We start from the raw sequence: 23317 nt of genomic DNA on the forward strand, positions 1-23317 counted from the left end.
GGTGGATGTTTGTCATACAGAGTGAAGTAAGTCAGAAAGAGAAAAACATGTACCATAGGCTAACACATATATATGGGATCTAAGAGAAAAACATGGTTATGAAGAACCTAGTGACAGAAGAGGAATAAAGACACAGACATAGAGAATGGACTAGAGGACACGGGGAGGGGGAAGAGGAAGCTGAGAAGAAGTGAGAGAGTGGCATGGACATATATACACTACCAAATGTAAAATCGATAGCTAGTGGGAAGCAGCCCCATAGCACAGGGAGATCAGCTCTGTGCTATGTGACCACCTAGAGGGGTGGGATAGGGAGGGTTGGAGGGAGGGAGACTGAAGAGACGGGATATGGGGATATATGTATATGTATAGCTGATTCACTTTGTTATAAAGCAGAAACTAGCACACCATTGTAAAGCAATTATACTCCAATAAAGATGTTTAAAAAATAAATAAATAAAATTTTACCGAATTAAAAAAAAAAAAAGAAGTGCCACTATGCCTGTTGCAAACCTAATCTTTAAAAGAATTAGCACATTCCACCTTAGGCTCTTACAGGTCTGAGCCACTTTGTAAAAGATTCAGCTACCTTACTGGAGAGACTACATGAAAAGACTCTGAGATTACATGGAGAGGGGAAAGGGCTTAGGTGACCATAAACTCCCAGGGGTCTCCACAACAGCATCATGCATGTGAATCAAGCCTTCTTTTCCTTTTCAAACCAAACCAGCCCAGCACAGATGCCAGGTGAATGTCACTAAGTGACCCCAGTCATGACACACTGAGCATAAGAGTCTCCCAGTCAAGCCCTGCCCAAATTTCTGAACCACAGAAGTATGAGATATAATGAAATGGTTGTTGTTTTAAGTTACTGCTAGAGCTGCGGTCCCCAACTTTTTGGCACCACCAGTTTCGTGGACGACAGATTTTCCCCGGACGAGGTGGCAGGGGTGGGGGGTGGTTCAGGTGGCAATGCCAGCGATTGGGGAGCAGCAGATGAAACTTGGCTTGCTGGCCCACTGCTCACCTCCCGCTGTGCAGCCCACTTCCTAACAGGCCGAGGACCAGAAGCGGTCCACAGCCAGGGGGCTGGGGACCCCTGTCCTAAAGGGTAAGGAATAGAGGCAGGCAGTTTTATTTATTTCTTTTTTCAGTTTTTTAATTGATTTTTATTGTAGTATAGTTGATTTACTATGTTGTGTTCATTTGGGTTTTTTTTTTAAGAGTTTTTTTGATGTGGACCATTTTTTTTTTAACATCTTTATTGGAGTATAATTGCTTTACAATGGTGTGTTAATTTCTGCTGTATAACAAAGTGAATCAGCTATACATATACATATGTTCCCATATCTCCTCTCTTTTGCGTCTCCCTCCCACCCTCCCTATCCCACCCCTCTAGGTGGTCACAAAGCACCGAGCTGATCTCCCTGTGCTATGCGGCTGCTTCCCACCAGCTATCTATTTTACGTTTGGTAGTGTATGTATGTCCATGCCACTCTCTTACTTCGTCCCAGCTTACCCTTCCCCCTCCCCATGTCCTCAAGTCCATTCTCTAGGTCTGCGTCTTTATTCCTGTCTTTCCCCTAGGTTCTTCAGACCCTTTTGTTTTGTTTTGTTTTGTTTTAGGGGTTCTCTTTCACAGGTGAGAGAACCAAGGGTTGTTCAGCAGCTAAGTATGTTTCTCCTAATTATACATTTGAAGACTGGAAAAATAACCACAGGACCCACTATGAATTGTGCTCAGACCAAAGCTCCAGTTATAATCTAACTTCCCTAGGCACCACTATAATTGGAAAACCTTTGAGTTTCTTGTTATTAGAGTCAACTTAGTAACTATGTCTAAAACTTTTCAAAATGTTGGTGTATTCCTCTTCCTCTAGTGTACTGTGACACAAAAAATGGTCACAAGGCCTTTTGGGAAAGAACCAAAATGGTATCTGTTGTATATTTTTATAGTAGCGTTTCCAGGTCCTTCCTCTAGAGAAAGTCGCCTCCGCTTCTGTCAATAGCTATGGGATTTTGAAGTGCCTTACGTTCTGAAGGGTGGTAGTAACAAGCACCACCCTTCTGCTCACCGGTTCTTATTGTTAGCTTTGTGATAATATCAAAGTCAGCAACATTGTAGTGTCTGCCTCACGCTGTTACTCCTAAAGTAATTATTATATATCAGATATTGCTCTAGATCCCTGTAGATCTGGGCATCCTGAATTTCAGTCTCCCATTGCTGCACATTATGGTGATTTTGTGCATCCCATCTCCGATATTTAAGTGATGCCACATGGCTTCCACTGTCCTAGAATTCCATTATCCCCTTGCATATTAAAGAGGCTGGTTCCGTGGAACAATTTGCCACCATTAAATGTAGTTTGTCGCCACCACTGAGCAACTAAGATGCCCCTGTGTTCTTCATCAGGGCATCAGTGATTGGCTAAGTGAAGGAACACAGCCAAGTGGTGGATATTTACTTCTTGCAAATTAAATTAAATCTAACATTCCTACTTCCTGGAGCTTTTTAATCTCAATATTACAATAAAATGTCCCAACATTACCACCCCATGAACTAAGGCTATTATTCTGTCCAAGCTTTAATGAACCAACTCAGCAAACTCTTAGAACTGTACTCTTGCCAGACCTGGGAATCTCCAGTTATGAGTGAGTTCACCCATGTCAATCAATTATTTTCCTACAGCCTCAAACTTCATGCGTTCCCAGCCTAAGACCCTTAGAATCTACTCTTACATGTATCTGGAGTCAGATTGCCTATTTTTTTGCAAAATGTCTCCAGTGCCTAACATCTGTGTGAATTTTGGTAATTCACTTAACATGTGCCTCACATTTTAGCTACATATAAAAACATAATTATAAAGAAAAATCCTACCACATAGTGACAGAAGAAAATTAATTAAGAGAGTATATAGGAAGGGCTCAAAACATTGCTTTCAAATAGTAGGCAACTGTTTTGGTTGAATTGTGTTCCCCCAAAAGATATGTTGAAGTCCTCATCCCTGACAACAGAAATGTGGAAATGTGACCTTGTCTGGGAATAAGGCGTTAACAGATGTAATCAGATTAGTATGATGTCACACTAGGTTAGGCTGGGTCCTAATCCAGTGACTAGTGTCCTTATTAGAAGAGAGAATTTGGACACAGAGAAGCAGAGACACACAGAGAAGAGAATGTTATGCCAAGACACAGAAGACACAGACGAGGTGACCATGTGGCAATGGAAGCAGAACGATGCATCTACAAGCCAAGGAGCACCAAGTACTGTTAGCAACCACCAGGAGCTTGCAAGAGCCAATAAAGGACCACCCCCAAAACTTCGGAGAGGCCACGGCGCCGTCAGCCCCTTGACTGCAGACTTCTGGCCTCCGAAACTATGAAAGAATAAATTTCTGTTGTTTTGAGCCACCCTTGTTTGTCTTACCTTGTTATGGCAGCCTTCAGAAACTAAGATAATATCTAAAAGGGTTAATCATTAAAATTTTGAATTAAAAAATGTATATTTAGGGATTTTTGGTATATCCCTTGTCCTTATTAAAATATTAACTGTTGAAATATAATTATTAGCCTATAATAATATTCCTAAGGGATATTTAAGTTTTTTTATACTGTTAAACCTAAAGCAAAAATGTGAGCTTAATAACATACTAAAACTATAATTAACTTTCATTGAATGCTACTCTATGCTAGGCCCTGTACTGAGTAATTTGCATATATTACATAACTTTTCCTTATAACAAACGGGGATGTCACTGTTTTAAAAATGAGGAAACTCTGCGGCAGAGAGGATATTCAAGTTCTCACATCATGGAAGTAACAGAAATGTGATTCCTGGGATTCCGCCTCACTCTTAGCCAAATTGTTTTATAATATCAAGGATATCTTTTGAAGTATCAAGGAAGATACATCATTTAATAATCCTTTATTATATGCCAGGCACTGAAGATATGCTTCTCAAATGCATCATCAAAATTAATACCCTTTACCCCTACAGTGCAAAAAACAAACAAAACTAGACAGATTAGAAAACTAGTAACATTTCAATTACACAGATTACAAAATGAAGTACATTGGATGTTAATTTCCTTAAGAAAATGTGATTAGTAGGTGATGAAGCAAAATATAAATTTAAGAAGAAAATGAGATATAAGAAGGCAATGATGCAGCTTGCCATATGCAATACCTTTGTTATTAGTACCATGGTATCAATTACTCTTTTCAGAATGTCTGTTGTACTTGAACATGTTTGTGTAATATGTCTTCCCCTTTAGATGGAGCATTCATCAAGGTGAGTGATCTTTTTTTTTTTTTTTTTTTTTTTTTTGTGGTACGTGGGCCTCTCACTATTGTGGCCTCTCCCGTTGCGGAACACAGGCTCCGGACACGCAGGCTCAGCGGTCACGGCTCACGGGCCCAGCCGCTCCGCGGCATGTGGGATCTTCCCGGACCGGGGCACAAACCCGTGTCCCCTGCATCGGCAGGCGGACTCTCAACCACTGGGCCACCAGGGGAGCCCGTGAGTGATATATCTTGGTGGTCCAGCTGTGCATCTACAGCCTATACCCTGCCCTGATGCTGGCAAATAGCTGAAACTTAAAAACAAGTTGCTTCATGCAAATAAACTGAAAGTTTTAGGAATGTGACACAACTAAAATATATGACAATTAGGATTTGACAACAAAAGGAATACTAAACTGACTTGTCTGAAAGGTTAAACAAAGTCTTTTTTGTTGTTTTAGTTTTAGTTTTTGTATTTTTTCATCGAGTGGATACCACCACCAATCAATGGGAATATCACTGTTTGCCATTTAACACTGCCCCACACAATGCAGGATTCTGACATCTCTGACATTCATACTCTACATGCAGGTAGAAATATTCAGTCATTAACAATCAGAAATGCCCCCCAAATTTCCAAATATCATTAAAGGAGGCGGTACCAGCCCTAGCTGAAAATCACTGAGAAAGCAGACAACAGAATAGGTTGGAAGTTGGATTATGAGGCTAAATGCTGTGGCTGACATTGTAGAACATATACCCAGGGCCCATTGCTAGTCTTCATTATCCATTACTTTCTTGATTAGAAAGAATGGGCAACCAAACACACTGAACTTTCCTTTCAGCTAAGGGTGAACATGTGACCCAATTCTGCCAAAAAGGTACATGCAGATGTCCCTGGGCTTTCTTCCCTTCAAGAAAATTTAAAAATACAACACAAGAAGGATGCTTTCAGCTTCCTGCCATGATAATACAAAGACCAAGGTGCAGCAGACATCTGATGGGAACATAATCATGAAGGTAACCTACTAAATAAGAAGAAATATAAAGACAGAAGAAATCTTGTTTCCTGATGATATCAAACATTAGTAACAGCCCTCCACTGATAACTCTTTCCGTTTTTGCTGGTCAAAGTATTTTGGTAGAGTTTTCTCTCAATCACAGCTGTGTGATCCTATCAGACACATTGTGAGGTAATCTATATATATAGAGAGAGGTGTTTTTTTTAAGATCTATGTGAAATTATGTCACAAATGGGTAGGAGAGGTTGTGATCAATAATATAGATGGTTAAGCTATTAGAAGGCAGAGAACAAATCATTTCCATTTGAGAATAGAGAAGCAGACATAAGGATAATAATTGGTAGGGTGATTAAGAACATAGGGAATAATTTATTAGAGCTTATGGAATTATCTCTGTAAAAGATAGGTTGAACTAAATTTTTAAGACTAAGGTTCAAGTGGGGAAAGGAATTGGGGCTGTGAAAGAAAGAGAGGAAGTTTAGTATAGGAATATTTTTAGGTGGAAAAGAAAAAACCTCAGCTACTGAGAAAGAAGAAATGTAGATGGAAAGAAACATGTGGCCAATAATATATGATAAAATGAGAAATATCAAAAATGGAGCAACCTGAATGATTAAGAAGTTAGTTGATTTTTGTAAATAATTGTAATAAATTTTTGCATAAAGACATGTGTCCAACTTTTAAAAGCTCCTCCCCTGATAATTAAATTATAATCACTTCAGAGTTCTTCTACTGCAACTAATAATTAGGATAACAATTTTAAAATCAGTTTATTATACCTTTAAAATATTTTTATCACAACATGGTAAATTAGTAGCACTGAGTTTTATATAAAAATGAAAAATATAAAGTAATTTAATTTTCTAAAGCAATGTGGAATTATGGAAGTGAGTAGGAACCAAATGCAAAACCAAGAATGCACAGCTAGTTTCCCATGAGCATAAGCTACCCCATTATCAACTTGCTATTGTCAAAATGCATTTTCTTTGCATCTCATTTTCATCTTTACACTTACACATTACTTTAAATTGCCAAAAGAATGAAGTATTTGATCTAAAGGAGAAAAATAAAGCATCACTAGTATAAAAAGAGACAGGAAAAAACAAATGTGACTCTATGGTGTAATTTAAAATTGGTGGTCTTTCTGGAAATATTTTATATGGTTAGCATATCTCATGGAAAATGCCTGTGATCATTTTTTTAAAAGCCTTCCCAGCTAATCTAATAGACAGTGAATAAACTAGAAATATCAGATTTATAATTCACTTGAATAACTTTTATTTGTTAAATAATAAATCTAGGAGAAAAGATTCTATGTGGCAAATTTATGAGGATTTGACTGTGTCCCCGCGTTTTATATATGCAGCTTTATTCTGTACTCCTTAGGAGTGTATTGATAAAGTGAAAGAAAATTTATCCCAAATAAAGGGCCAAAGGAATAAATTAAATTTATTATCAGAGGAAATAGAAAATGTCTGTAAATTACAGCATCTATAGACAGCTATGTTTGCAACGTCCCTTTCACCATGCCATGATATTTGCTAACCATGCTTCTGCTATTTGTTCTTATTACAGACGCAGATGGCCCAGGTTGATCTTTAATTTGTTAGGCTCAAAATAAAATATTGCCCTCTCCAGAGTTTAACAAAGGTTGCCCAACTTTATAGCTTAAGACATTCCAAATAAATCTGTTTCACACTGCAATTTAGCCAAAGGCTGGATATAAAGATTAGAACTTTTTCCTGAGTCTTCCCAGCTGCTCAGATTTAAATACCCTTATTGCTTGACCATCCTACTTTACTTCCAGTAGGATCTTCTGGCTCGAGTCACTAAGGAACTACATATATATATTTTCTTTCTGTGTAACATTTTCTTGTAAGATAGTCATATCCCTGATGGAGTGCTTTCAATGGGAAAGTGGACTGTGTACACCTTTTGGGATAAAAAATGCTTCCTCCTTCTCTTCCCCCTCTATGGTACTCATTCACTTAATGCACTGCGTCTACTTGGTTTCTACTTCTATTCATTCCTACTGTAATTAAATATGATTCTAGTTTTAATTTTAAAAATAGTGTATGGTAGGTCTTCCCTGGTGGCACAGTGGTGGTCCTCCCTGGTAGCACAGTGGTTGAGAGTCTGCCTGTCGATGCAGTGGACATGGGTTCTTGCCCCGGTCTGGGAAGATCCCACATGCCACGGAGCGAATGGGCCCGTGAGCCATGGCCACTGAGCCTGCGCATCCGGAGCCTGTGATCCACAACGGGAGAGGCCACAACAGTGAGAGGCCCGCGTACCGCAAAAAAAAAAATACTGTATGGTAGAGGCTTAGTTTCTATATGGTAAAGTAACATCTTGGTTTGAATTATTTGATGCTACATAACAAACGTTCTTTCAAATAATACAATTATTTTAGCTATTTTATGAATACTTTTTAAGATATTTAAAAACAACAAGCAAAAGTAGGTTTCCTGATTAATAGACAACTCTGCTGTAGGGGTACTATTTTAGTAATGCTCTGCATTGTATTTAATTGTACACATGTGATGGCATTATCCTGATTTATTTAATATATTTGTTAAATGTCTGTCATGTTTAGGTGCTGTGTGAGATACGGAGAATAAATAATGAGCAATGCTGAAAAATTCAAACAAAAATAATATCTTAATACATATTACCTTAAATAGACTGGTAAGAGAATAAATGGCCAGCTGAATTCAAAATTATTGTACAAATGAATAAAATCGAATAGAGGATGAGGAAATGTAGGAAAGACACACAGGGAAGAGAAGCTAATTCATTCTGTTGCTATGCAAAATTACTTTTACCTTTTTACTTAGGCAAATGAATCTACTTTATTTATTTATTTATTTATGCCTGTGTTTGGTCTTCGTTGCTGCGCCTGGGCTTGCTCTTGTTGTGACGAGCAGGGGCTACTCTTTGCTGTGGTGTGCAGGCTTCTCATTGCAGTGGCTTCTCTTGTTGCAGTGGATTCTTAATCACTGCGCTACCAGGGAAGCCCCTACATTTTTTGACGATATAATATTTCCTCAATTTTTATCTAATTCATATTCAGTGTGGAGAAATTTCTTGAAGAAAATTCTTATTCCTTTAATACTTCTCTCAGTGTGAACAAGCCATCTTTAATTAGCTATTAATGGGCAAACGTATGCAAAGAACTCTGGGGATTAGATTAAAAATTAGCAGCTGGTGAAATAATGGGCATGAAACACCTAATGTCAGACACAGAGGAAGTTCACAGTAAAAGTTCACAGGAATTGTCTTCCTTCTCTACGACTCCCACTTTCCACACCACTGCTTTTACCATTAAAATGATAACACAGTCTGTTGCGGTTTCTAACTCCATACACGATGCTTATAAGTTCTTAATTTCCTTTAGGATTATATATTATCTATTTAGTACAATGTATTCATACTCCTTTTCACTGAGGTGGATTTTTATAAGCATGTCACTTATGACCAGTGACTGGACATATTTTGCACTTCACTCACAATAGAGACAAAATGGATATCTCACTTAACAATCTCACCACCTTATCTATACCATGTAATTGTAAACAAGAAAATTAAGAGCATAAGCAAACTGGGGAAAAAAAAAAACAACACAGCTTACAAGAAATGTTAAACTTTCTAATAAATAACTGTAGTGTGAATTGACTTGTACTTATGGTTTTGTTTATAACAGTCTTTTATGAGAAAGTACAAAAATACCTGTCATGCCCACTAGGATTACAACAAAAACCCTTCCACATACATATGCTATATTGTATCATGCTGACAGGTTGTATATGGAGTGGCCTATCAAAAAATACGATTTATAACTGACCGATTACATGCTAAAATATGCAAAAACTGAAAGATTTCTATCAAAAGGTAGTAAGGGAAAGAAGTAAGAAAAAGCTAATAAAGTATTAAGGGAAAGAAGAAGGTGAGATTAAAAGTAAAGAAACGGAGGTACTAAATAAGGAAGCAAGAGTGACAATCGGCTTTGGCCTCAGTATTTAACCAAAATTTAGCCTTCAGCTTCTTTTTCAATTTCAGCTTTGGGGACACTGGAAGAATAAATAGCTAAAAAATGTCTATTTTTGATAACCTCAAACATTTGCATAATCAAGTCATTTATTATCATATATAATCACCATATGACAATAATACCAGCAAGATATTTTATTAGGATTTATTTTAAATATTTGAATAATCACTTTCAAATACTGGTGAGCATTCAAGATGTACTTAGAGCTACATGATGGAATAGCCAACAATGACATGTTTTAAAAGATGCAAAAGAATACCATTTTATTGTATTTTTCAGATAGCAATACTAACACATGAGCACTTACTAATGGTTGCTTGCAGAGAAAATAGTTCCTTTGCTGGAACCTGCTGGATAAGTGACCAAAGTGATGTACCTTGAGGGTGCAAGGATTTCTTGCATGATATCAAGGGCAAAGATTTTACTATATACATATATAATACTAAGTATATGTCTACTTAGTGTTTTGTTTGTGTAGGAATTATAGGAGCCATTGAACATTAGAGAAGGCTAAAAATGATTGCCTCTAAATCACAATGCAAATTCTGAGAACCTGAGAATTAAACCATATAACAATAAAAATATAATAAAAATAACTCCAAAATTTAAAAATCAAATTTGTTTTGATTTATTTTTATATTATAGTTTACTATAATACAGGATAAATATTAGGTTTCTTTGTCTCAGGTGTGTTTTTGCAATGGGGTCGATACCAACCACAAGCAAGTGAAAATTCATTTGGGAATGGTGGAAAAATCTTAGACATTGCAGTGGTTTGTGGTCCTCCAAAGGGCCACAGCACATAAACAGCATAAACAGCATTCACGAGCAGCGCTGGGGGGTATGATAAGAAAAAAGTGTCTTAAAAGGCTGCTTCTTGGAGTGATCATGAAAAGAAAGGTTGAGAAACCCTACATCAGAAAATGGTGGGTATCTCTGAAAAAAAGGTAAAATCAAATTAAAATTTACCTTCTTACTACCTTAAAAACTTTATTCTATTTTGCACACCACAATTTACAGCACTAAAATTAAATAAATTCTAAAAATAATAAAATGCTATATAGAATAATCAAAGAAATAATTAAAAGTTTAAGATAAATTGTATAATATGTATAAACAATAATATTTAATCATTTACACAGATAAATATATGTATACATGCAAAATTACCATAGAAATCATCAACTAAGTGAATCTGTAAAATCTACTGCATAAAATTATATAACACAAATGACTAAATTTTACTGCTGTACAAAGAGTAAAATTGCTCTTATGACAAGATGGTATTGGAACCTCTTTCCGTTCTTAATGTTTTGGAAATCATCAACTTTACTCAGTGTAAAGCAACAGATAAAACAATATTCAGTGTAAAGAAACAAATACAGTAAGAGAAAAGAATTCCCAACAGCTTTTTAATCTGAAAAAAGGGACCTATTGCCTTAGCACATCACACAGAACTACATTTCCAGATGGAAAGGTAAAGTGGTCTATTTACTTGTGTGTTTGAAGGTAACATTGTCAAAAAGGAAACAAATGTAGGTTTGATAGTTTTGTGATTCCCCTACGAGACCAGAAAATCCATTTAGATGGATTGTTACACAGCATCTGGTATATCAAAAGCATTCTGTAGAAGACTGTAGCTATGAATATGATTACATACATCTAGTAACTGAAGGCCAGTGATTATCTTGAGTACTGCAGACATAGCAGTTAGGTATCTGTACTGTAAAAGAAGAAAATTCTATTTCTAGTATCATTTAGTAAAACAAATTATGATAAAGCAAAGTTTATAAAAGTAAAACAAGGCACAAAACTCAAAGTTGTGGAAAATATTATAGCACCTATATCTGAGCATAAGAAATGTGTGACAGGTGATAAATCCAACACATTATAAAAAGTAACAAGAATCAGAAAAAACAGGTGACATTCAAGTGACAAATATTACAAAGTGAATAGTGTCAACAATGCTTCTGTATTTTTCTTTGCTGCACCATCAGAAACAGTAATTTCCCTGTCCTTTAATATTTCTGGAATAATTTTTAAAAATCAGGTTAAGCATACAGTCCATGGTTATACACTACACTACACTACAGTGTAGGCAGTATTCATAAAACATAATTTCATATATAGGGTTGACATTCAAGTGGATTTACTTACTTTTAAATAGAACACTTTGGTTATGATATTGGCCTGGGAAGAATTTCCTGAGTTTTTTTTTTTTTCTATTCAGTACTTGCATTGTTGTACCAGCAGTAAATAAAATGGGTTACTGGTGGAAATGTGGAAGAATCTAAGGACATCTGAGGCTGTGAGTTTTACAAAGGAGAGATCTCACAGAGAAAGTTTTTGTTTTAATGATGTTGGGGAGAATCCATTTAGAGAGGAAAAGGTTGTCTCGCTGGAAGAAGCTAGGAGAAGACCTCTCACTCTATGGCTGCCTGAATGCACAAGTTGCTCTCTTTAGTACCCTAAGGAGAACGGTTTCCCTGTCCCTAACTGCCTGACCACAAATTCCTCCTAAGAAAGTGACAGCCACAACACATTCCCTACAGAATGGGTGAAGGCCATTCTGACTGGTAGGAGAGGACTTTCTCCATCCCTGTCCACCACTTATTAAAAATTAAGGACAACAAAAGTACTTGGCAAGGAAGTCTCATCAAATACGGAATTTGTACTTTGCTCACTATCTAGCCATGGAAGTATAGGATTTTACTGTATCGTTTACCTCTTGCCAGTTAAGGATTCCAAAGACATCCTAACAGAATGGCCCTTTTGACGACAGTAGAAAGCAGCAAACAGGGGCTGTATTACATGAGTAATGTATATATGAGTGCCCTAAGAAGAAATAAACATACTAAATGAATAGAATAATGTAAGGAAGACACACAGCTGAATCAGTAGCACAGGTTGTCCATATTGAAATAAAACAAATGGAAAAGTAATGAGGACTCCCAAGAAAATAAAACATAAATAAGATTTTTCTTGAAAAAAAATAATGTTAAGTTCAATGGAGGAACATAAAATACCATCATCTCTGCTGAGAATAAAATTAGTGTTCTAAAATATGAAATGAAAGAGACTGCTCAAAATACAGGACAAAACCACAAAGGAAATGAGATTATAATAATAAAAATAAGATGTATTTCTGAATAATAGGGATTCTGGATAATAAAACAAAATACAAAGATATTTGTTAGGGATTTATTAATTTAAAAATCATTAAAATAAAACTTCCCTGTGCTTGAATTGACCTTCTAATGGAAAGTGTCACCTAGAAAAAGTTCACCCATCCAGATATTCATCTCCTTTTTGAAAGAACATTAAAGAACTTCTTATTAAATGTTACCTATTTTTCCCCAGTTTTGAAACCGGTCTGGCCTTCTGATCTGCTTTGGCAAGTGAGAAAGTAGCAAACATGATATAGGAAGAGAGTTCAAAAATCCCTCTTTCAGAACTTGTTAAACTTCTGCCATCCTGTGAATAACTCCAGGCTATTAGGCTGGCAGTGAGAGAACACACCAGGCAGAAAACACCCTCCAAGCTGGGACCCCTGCAAATTAAACTTGTCCTCAAATGAAATGGAATCTGATTGTAGCTACATGAGCAAACCCATCCAAAAGCAGCTGCTGAACTGCCCAACTGAAAACAAGCAAAATTGCTTACTTACAAGTTAAAACAATAATTTTTCATTTAAGCTACTAAATTTTAGAGTAGTTTGTTCGGTAGCAAAGTCTAACTGATATGTCCCTTTTTTTGGTCATATAACATGCTTTGTTCTATTTCTTTTAACCTAATAATGTAGATCATTTATAGTCTGTCTCCAGGCAGTTCAAAGTACCCTATCTAAATTCTTACTCATTAGAATCCACTGCTTTTTTTCCTGCTGGTTTTTGCTTATGGCTTTTGAAATTTGTTGTTTTCTTCCTAATTGTGAGTCCATGTTCCTTGAATTTTATCTGTGAATCCTTCGAAGCCTGGATTGAAAAGTCATTCCTCCAAAGAGGATTTGTGTTTGCTTCTTACAGTTGATGGGAAAAAATTTGTGGAAAAGATAATTTAAATGAAATTTGAAAATTTTAAGGATCACCGGATGGTGCAAGGCATATCCTCATGCATCCTCCAGGGAGATACATGTCTTGCTTATGTCTTGGCTTCCTCTCTCAGCATTAAAGTTAAGATAACCACTTTTCTATTGCAAGTTGTACTCATCTCTCCTTCACAATTACACTGAGCATGTTATATTTGAGGAAATCATATTTATGTGGGGATCTACTATTAGATCCCCCACCTTGTGCAGGCCCTGGGCTTTATTTCTTATCCTCTATAACTCACGTAGTCATCAAAACAGAATTTCATTGTTTCCCAGGTACTATGGACTGAATGTTTGTATCCCCTGAAAATTCATATGTTAAAAACTAAAACACAATGCAATTGTATTTGGAGGCAGGGCCTAGGAGAGGTAGTTAGGTCATGAGGTTGGAGCCCTCATGAATGGAATCAGTGTCGACATAAGAAGATACACTAGAGAGATGACCTATCTCTTGGCCATGTGAGGGTACAGCAAGAAGGCAGCTGTCTACAAGCCAGAAAGCATCCCTCTCTAGATACTGGGTCTGCCAGCATCTTAAACTTGGACTTCCCAGCCTCCAAAACTGTGAGAAATAAATGTTGTTTAAGCTACCCAGAATACCGTGTGTTCGGTATAGCAGCCCAAACTGTTTAAGGTACCAAGTCAGTAGAAACTCTCTGGTAAAAAAAAATGCCTTGATGTTTGATTACCTCCCAGAGCTCTGACTTTTGCTTTGCTTGTAGCCTTTGAAAATTCATTCTTTTGTGAGATAGGAAACTGATTTTAATTTTCTCATAGAAGGGTTGTTCATGGTTTATTCTCTACTGTATTGCCACTAATCTCTGTCATATAATCTACTTGGCTACCTAATCTATGATAGAAACCATTGGTTTCCTTCCATTATCTTTGCCTTCTCATACATTTATATGTGCACCAGGTTTTGTCTTGAATCAGACTATTAGCATACTCAGTTCATTTAGGTATATTTGTGGTCAGTCAATGTACAAACATATCAGACACCAGTCTTATGGAAGGTTCAGCTGTCCCAAACTCTCAGGCCGTTGACTTGCAATGATGCTTGAAAAGCCAACATTTCTAATCAATCATTTAATGACTTTTACGTGAGATTCTTCCTAAATATGAGAGAAGAACAATGAACAGGGAGAAACTGAAGACACACATTAATTCGCCTCACTATTTTGCCTAGGGCTGGCCCTACATATAACAGTATATATTTTTCATTAAATAGAATAATAAAAAATCAAATGCAATTAACTGAACTAATATGAAGGGACAAGATAAATGCTATAACCTAATAGAATTCGATTGCTAACAACTTCAAGCCATAGTTGTCTTATTTGTGGACTACAGCAAATAACATTAAGCTAAAGAACCAACTAATGGATGATTAATGTTCCTTATTAAATTAGATGAAGGAAAATAACAATGTTAGTTGTTAGCAAGTCACCAGAGTGGGGAGAAAAAAAAAAAAAGAAACTTTGACAAGGATAATTTTTCTGAAGTTTTATTTTATAAAGATGGTGAATAAATTACCCAGAGAAATGGAATTCTGTTCTACTACTGACTGTAAATTTTCTTTCTAATTCTATCTTAAAATACAGTTTATGATTTATGGTTGCTTTTACAAGTGGATAGCAGGCTGCACCTTGGTTATAAACTTGTGTGTACATAGTATACTTCACATTTACAATATCTTTTTCATGATCTCATAGGAAAGCCTTTACAGGTAACTTTGATTAAAGGCAGATTTGTGGAATAGTCTTACCTAAAAGATTATTTCTTCTCTTTATTTAACATTATCTTTTATAGTATTTTTATATAATCTTCTTCTTTCTGACCTTGATCACAAAGCCACACATGGAAAATCAAATTTTCCTTAGTACTGCAATGAGAATCTACTTTTGTGCATTAATTATATGATCAAGCAAAGAATCAAGAGACTGTTCCAGAAGGAGCTTAAAATGTCTTCATGCTTGAATAGTCTCCAGGTTCATAGTACATGAAAGACTAATGTTCAAAGTACATTAAATAGAGAGAGACAAAAACTCCAGTTAAAAAACAAACATTGTGAAGTTGATTTAAAAAAAATTAATCCAACTGAGTTATTCATACAAAGCACCCCTAATTCTTAAGGATAGAGAAAAGTTGAGAGTAAAAGTGAAATACGCCATAATATGAAAGCACTAACCAAAAGAAAATGGGCATAGCTCTATTAAGAGCAAACAATATAATTTTTTTGTACAAAAAGTACCAGTTATAAAAATAATTTACTTCACAAAATAAGCATTCCAAATGAATAATAAATATATGCAAAAAATCCACATTCAAACCCATGAGTAATCAGGAAAAGGTAAATTGCAACTGCAATTAGAAACCATTTTCCCCTAATCTAGTAGCAAAATTATAAATACTGAAAATGTCAGTAAGGATGTGAAGAAATGGGAAATCTCTTATCCTGCTGGTGAGAATGGAAACTGACACAACCTGGTCAGGAAACAACTTTCCTTTACCTTGAAAAGTTGAAGGCTAATTTTATTACTAAAATTGTACAGACCAGCAATTTCATGCCTAGCTGTATGTTGGAGAAAACGTCTTGAAATATGAATCTGGAACTACAATGCCATCGAAGTAGACTTATTCATATGAATACAAATTAAGAGGGGGGAGATATGGGGATATATGTATATGTATAGTTGATTCACTTTGTTATAAAGCAGAAACTAGCACACCATTGTAAAGCAATTATACTCCAATAATGATGTTTAAAAAAAAACTCTCAAAAACAACATTACAGAAAATGCAATGATTTTAGAGGATATCTTTTATAACAGCAGTCCCCAACCTTAAAAAAAAAAAAAAAAAGCCAAATGTGCACCCATGGTGGAATAAACAGATAATTGGTGATTTACATATCTAATAAAATACTATAGAGAAATAAAAATGGACAAGCAATAATTATACTCTAAATTGACACTTCTCAATTTGTGGTCTGGGAACCTGTGGAGATTCTTGAGATCTTTTCAGGGTGTCCACAAGAAACAAGAGAACTATTTTTTTAATAATACTAAGAATAATTTTAGCCTTCTTCCACTCTTATCTTCTAGTGAATATATGGTAGAATTTTTTAAAAGCTACATGGCACATGATTATATCATAGCTTTCATGTCTAATGGCATGTGTGCTTTTTTCATTTGTACGTTCTCTTAAGTTTTTCAGTTTTTACTTTCAATATGATAAACTGTCAAGAAAAAAACTAATACCTAAGAATTTTATATCTAAATTATGATCATTCTACTGACTACCATGGGACCTCTGAGTGATGTTTCCACCGCTTGCGACTCAAAGATTTCCTCTTAGGGGCTTCCCTGGTGGCGCAGTGGTTGAGAGTCCGCCTGCCGATGCAGGGGACACGGGTTCGTGCCCCGGTCCGGGAGGATCCCACATGCCGCGGAGCGGCTGGGCCCATGAGCCATGGCCGCTGCGCCTGCGCGTCCGGAGCCTGCGCTCCGCAACGGGAGAGGCCACAACAGTGAGAGGCCCTCGTACCGCAAAAAAAAAAAAAAAAAAAGATTTCCTCTTAAAATGAGAAAGGTCAAACCAGCAAAATGTAACACTCTAAACGTCAAGTTGATCGTTAGCTTAGCTCGGCCACACTACTCAAATACAGAGAACTGGGGAGAATAAGTCAAATTAATTTCTCTAAAAGTGTTCATTTCTAGCAACTAAGACATTCTTAACTTATGGAACACAAGCAGCATTAAATTTTTCAAATAGCATGAACAAAGCTGAGTTCATCAAAAGGTATGTTTCACTCTGTGAATATTATTAGGGCTCCAACCTAATAACACATTCAAATTAAATTTCAGTGAAGTCTGCTAGTTTGAAAATTAACAAGTATGTTTTTCACATACCTGCTCACTCTTCCCTACGTCGGTTGTTCAGTCTATGAGCCCATGACATTTCTTAGTTAAAATATCTGGCATGCTTACGGAGTTTGGGTTTTATTATAGATAAAAAGAGAGAAAGAAACTTCTGGTGTGCTGCTTAGTTGAAGGCAGAGGATTTAAAAGTGGGTACAGACAGATACAAATAATATATTTTAAACTTAAGGTTTTTTTGTGTGATAAGCATGCTTACAATTTCCAAGTTTTCTTTCTAAATAGTGTAAATCAGTATACATTTTATCACATGATTTAAATGATATTCTTGAGTCTTAGAACAGGTTCATGACAATTATGATAACAAATTAATTAAGATAATGTTTGTGAAGGAATTTAGCACAGTGCCTGCCACTTACAGGTGCTCAAAACTTTCTGTAGAATTGAATATTAAATCCATGATTTGTAAGCCAAGAAATTATAAGGTACATTTTATTCAATATTGTTAAGATTTTATATCTGTATTTACCTACTTATCCTGATACAGGACACGAGGTCTCTGGATCAAAACAGACTATTACACATAGAGCATCTTACTGTCAGTTCCCTGAACTCCAGTCACCATGGGGTATGTAATAAAAGCTGGATGTTACTGTGTATATGCATTGGTTACAGTATAGGAGAAAAATCCCCAAATTATGATATTCAAAGCTTAATTAGAGATGCTGTCACTTCTGTTCTTCCTTTTTTCCAGAGAGAAAGGGACGTTAGCTCTAGAATATAAACAAAACTTCTGGAGAAAAAATGGATGGGCCCTAGGTTTTCATTACTCGTAAGGTAGTTAACTTAGAGATAATAATTTAAATCTCTCTAGAGATATTCACTGTCTCTTACTTCCAAGGCATGTTTGCTTTTTAGTCATCTTCTAGGCATTTACTTTGTGAAGTAAGCCTTAATTACGCAGAAATGTGAAAATATTCACAGACAATTATCTCCTCCAAAAAATATAAAATATTAGAAATGCTTAATTGTATTCATGAAGTTAGATCTCTGGGGCATCATTGTGTAATTCATGGTAATTACAAACATTTTATATTCTAGAAAGAAAAGAAAGACTTGATATAACCCCATCATTCATATGAGAAAATGAGGTCCAGAGATTCATAAGAACACATCTTGAACAGTCTGTTAGATACTTACAGGGAAAATCTGTATGAATAAAGTAAACACAGGGTTTCGCATCTCCACAATTACCAATACCAGAAGTATATACTGAGTTGACATTTAAAACGTATGTTAATCAACATTATTTTATTTCAGAAAGATCTCCTCCTCCAGAGTTTAATGGCTAGTATGAATATAGTGAAATTCACCATAATTATTGTCTATGTGGGCCAGTATATGCAATACATGTGTATTTTTCATATGAAAGAAAACACTGCTGTAAAGAGAATTTCCATGTACTGGATTATATTCTTGATTGATAACCTGTCTAAGATGAGCATTTTACACCAATGTATATCAATGGAAGCACAAAATGTAACATAGGTTTCTTTGTCTTTAAGATTAGACAAAATTTTTGACCAAATGCGTTTTGTTAAGAATTTAAGATTCTTTATATTTAACAGAATAATGTTTTAACGTTATGTCTTTTCATTTAGCACTTTATTTGAATATTATATTCCCATAGTTTCAAGCTATCTACATAATATATATTTATAACTGTAATAAAATAATATTTAATGCTATTTAAACCTTAAAAATCCAGAAATTTCTTCTACGTCATCACAAATGGTCAATTAATATACAACATATTCTTAGTGTTGAAGGACTATTCTTTTTATTTATTTATATTTAATATATGACATGAACAAATATTTGATTAATCAGGATATCTAAATTCCTGATGAAAGCACATAATAAAAGTGAAAGAGAAATAGCATAAAAAAATTCTAATCTTTAACTTTAGCAAGGTGGTTAAATTTTAATTATAGGGAGATAGACCCTTATGATAAAAAGTGATACTTTATTTAATTTTGCCAATGTACTTAGAATTCCATCAACTTGCTTTTTATTATTTCAGTATACATCTTTAATCTTCTCTGTATTTTATTTTTTGTAATGAGCTTTTGGTACTTATCTATCACAATGGCGGTGGGTTTTAATCCCTATTAGTCTGGTTCTATCTGCTATTTTCCATAGGACATAACAATGTATCCTCCTGAGATATATTCTCCAAGTGTATCTTTTATCTCTTAAACCTGTGGGGATTTTGTGGGAGGCAGTTTAATTCTATCACTCCCATAAAATCACAGAGCTTCCATCCCTTAGGGTAAATATCAACTTAATTATTAAAAGGATAAAGACAGGGGCTTGCCTGGTGGCGCAGTGGTTTAGAGTCCGCCTGCCAATGCAGGGGACACGGGTTCGTGCCCTGGTCCGGGAAGATCCCACATGCCGCAGAGCGGCTGGGCCCGTGGGCCATGGCCACTGAGCCTGCGCGTCCAGAGCCTGTGCTCCGCAACGGGAGAGGCCACAACAGTGAGAGGCCCGCGTACCCAAAAAAAAAAAAAAAAAAAAAAAGGATAAAGACAAAGCACTCAGGCTTACTAGAGCCAGTGCATAAATAAACGTGAAGAACTTAAATGAAAAACCCCTCAGGTACTTGGGATATTAGGAAGTATTTAACAGTAAAAACCTATTAGCAACATTGAAAAGTTCTTTAGAACAGCAGGGTAGCTTATTGTAGTCACTCAACTGAAAACTGTTCTCAACCAGCCAAAGCCAAACTAATCTACAAAAACTATTCCCACAGCCAGTGCCGTATCTTAGGTAATAAGAGAGGAGACAGAGAAAAGGACTATTCTTAAAGAGCTGCAACAGGTACTTTACAAGTTATGGCTTGGAGAAGAGCTATACCTTCTTACATGTCAACATTTACGTGAATCTGTGCAGTGGCAGGAGACACAAAAATAACTATAGCAACAGACCTTTTAAAAATACCATACACAGGCGGGCGGAGACTGCGGGTGGTGGAGAGAGGAAGCTTTGGAGTCACGGTGGAGAGCACAAGCAACAGGGGTGCGGAGGGTAAAGCGGAGAGATTCCCGCACAGAGAATCAGTGCCTACCTGCACTCACCAGCCCGAGAGGCTTGTCTGCTCACCCGCTGGTGCGGGCGGGGCTGGGAGCTGAGGCTCCGGCTTTAGTCAGAGCGCAGGGAGAGGACTGGGGTTGGCGTGAACACAGCCTGAAGGGGTTAGTGCCCCACGGCTAACCGGGAGGGAGTCCGGGGGAAAGTCTGGACCTGCAGAAGGGGCAAGAGACTTTTTCTTACCTCTTTGTTTCCTGGTGCACGAGGAGAGGGGATTAAGAGCACCGCTTAAAGGAGCTCCAGAGACGAGCGTGAGCCACAGCTAAAAGCGCAGACCCCAGAGACGGGCATGAGACGCTAAGGCTGCTGCTGCCGCCACCAAGAAGCTTTTGTGCGAGCACAGGTCACTCTCCACACCTCCCTTCCGGGGAGCCTGTGCAGCCCGCCACTGCCAGGTTCCCGGGATCCAGGGACAACTTCCCCGGGAGAACGCACGGCGCGCCCCAGGCTGGTGCAATGTCATGCTGGCCTCTGCCGCCGCAGGCCCGCCCCGCACTCTGTGCCCTTCCCTCCCCCCCGGCCTGAGTGAGCCAGAGCCCCCAATCAGCGGCTCCTTTAACCCCGTCCTATCTTAAGGAAGAACAGACGCCCTCAGGCGACCTACACGCAGAGGCGGGGTCAAATCCAAAGCTGAGCCCCAGCAGCTGTGCGAACAAAGCGAACTCTCTCCCAGCAGCCTCAGGAGCAGAGGATTAAATCTCCACAATCAACTTGATGTACCTGCATCTGTGGAATACCTGAATAGACAATGAATCATCCTAAATTGAGGAGAGCAAGATTTATGATTTTTTTCCCCTTTTCCTCTTTTTGTGAGTGTGTATGTGTATGCTTCTATGTGAGATTTTGTCTTTATAGCTTTGCTTTCACCATTTGTCCTAGGGTTCTATCTGTCCGCTTTCTGTTTGTTTTTTACATAAAAAATTTTTTTTAATAATTTTTTTTAATAACTTTATTTTACCTTATTTTATTTTCTTTTATCCTCTTTCTTTCTTTCTTTCCTTCTACTTTTCCTCCCTTTTATTCTGAGCCGTGTGGATGAAAGGCTCTTGGTGCTGCAGCCAGGAGTCAGTCCTGTGCCTCTGAGGTGGGAGAGCCAACTTCAGGACACTGGTCCACAAGAGACCTCCCAGCTCCACGTAATATCAAACGGCGAAAAGCTTGCAGAGATCTCCATCTCAACACCAACACCCAGCTTCACTCAACACCCAGCAAGCTACAGTGCTGGACACCCTATGCCAAACAACTAGCAAGACAGGAACACAACCCCACCCATTAGCAGAGAGGATGCCTAAAATCATAATAAGTCCACAGACACCCCAAAACACACCACCAGATGTGGACCTGCCCATCAGAAAGACAAGATCCAGCCTCATCCACCAGAACACAGGCACCCCTCCACCAGGAAGCCTACACAACCCACTGAACCAATTTTAGCCACTGGGGACAGACGCGAAAAACAACAGGAATTACCAACCTAGGGCCTGCAAAAAGGAGACCACAAACACAGTAAGATAAGCAAAATGAGAAGACAGAAAAACAGCAGATGAAGGAGCAAGGTAAAAACCCACCAGACCTAACAAATGAAGAGGAAATAGGCAGCCTACCTTAAAAAGAATTCAGAATAATGATAGTAAAGATGATCCAAAATCTTGGAAATAGAATAGACAAAATGCAAGAAACATTTAACAAGGACCTAGAAGAACTAAAGATGAAACAAACAATGATGAACAACACAATAAAAGAAATGAAAAATAATCTAGATGGGATCAATAGCAGAATAACTGAGGCAGAAGAACGGATAAGTGACCTGGAAGATAAAATAGTGGAAATAACTACTGAAGAGCAGAATAAAGAAAAAAGAATGAAAAGAACTGAGGACAGTCTCAGAGACCTCTGGGACAACATTAAACACACCAACATTCGAATTATAGGGGTTCCAGAAGAAGAGAAAACGAAAGGGACTGAGAAAATATTTGAAGAGGTTATAGATGAAAACTTCCCTAATATGGGAAAGGAAATAGTTAATCAAGTCCAGGAAGCACAGAGAGTCCCATACAGTATAAATCCAAGGAGAAACATGCCAAGATACATATTAATCAAACTATCAAAATTAAATACAAAGAAAACATATTAAAAGCAGCAAGGGAAAAACAACAAATAACACACAAGGGAATCCCCATAAGACTGACAGCTGATCTTTCAGCAGAAACTCTGCAAGCCAGAAGGGACTGGCAGGACATATTTAAAGTGATGAAAGAGAAAAAACTGCAACCAAGACTACTCTACCCAGCAAGGATCTCATTCCAATTTGATGGAGAAACTAAAACCTTTACAGACAAGCAAAAGCTGAGAGAGTTCAGCACCACCAAACCAGCTTTACAACAAATGCTAAAGGATCTTCTCTAGGCAAGAAACATAAGAGAAGGAAAAGACCTACAATAACAAACCCAAAACAATTAAGAAAATGGGAATAGGAACATACATATCGATAATTACCTTAAATGTAAATGGATTAAATGCTCCCACCAAAAGACACAGACTGGCTGAATGGATAAAAAACAAGACCCATATATATGCTGTCTACAAGAGACCCACTTGAGACATAGAGACACATACAGAGTGAAAGTGAGAGGATGGAAAAAGATACTCCATGCAAGTGGAACTCAAAAGAAAGCTGGAGTAGCAATTCTAATATCAGACAAAATAGACTTTAAAATAAAAACTATTGCAAGAGACAAAGAAGGACACTACATAATGATCAAGGGATCGATCCAAGAAGATATAACACTGTAAATACTTATTCACCCAACATAGGAGCACCTGAATACATAAGGCAAATACT

Source organism: Phocoena sinus, chromosome 1, assembly GCF_008692025.1.
Source record: "Phocoena sinus isolate mPhoSin1 chromosome 1, mPhoSin1.pri, whole genome shotgun sequence".
In the NCBI taxonomy this organism is placed as follows: Eukaryota; Metazoa; Chordata; class Mammalia; order Artiodactyla; family Phocoenidae; genus Phocoena; species Phocoena sinus.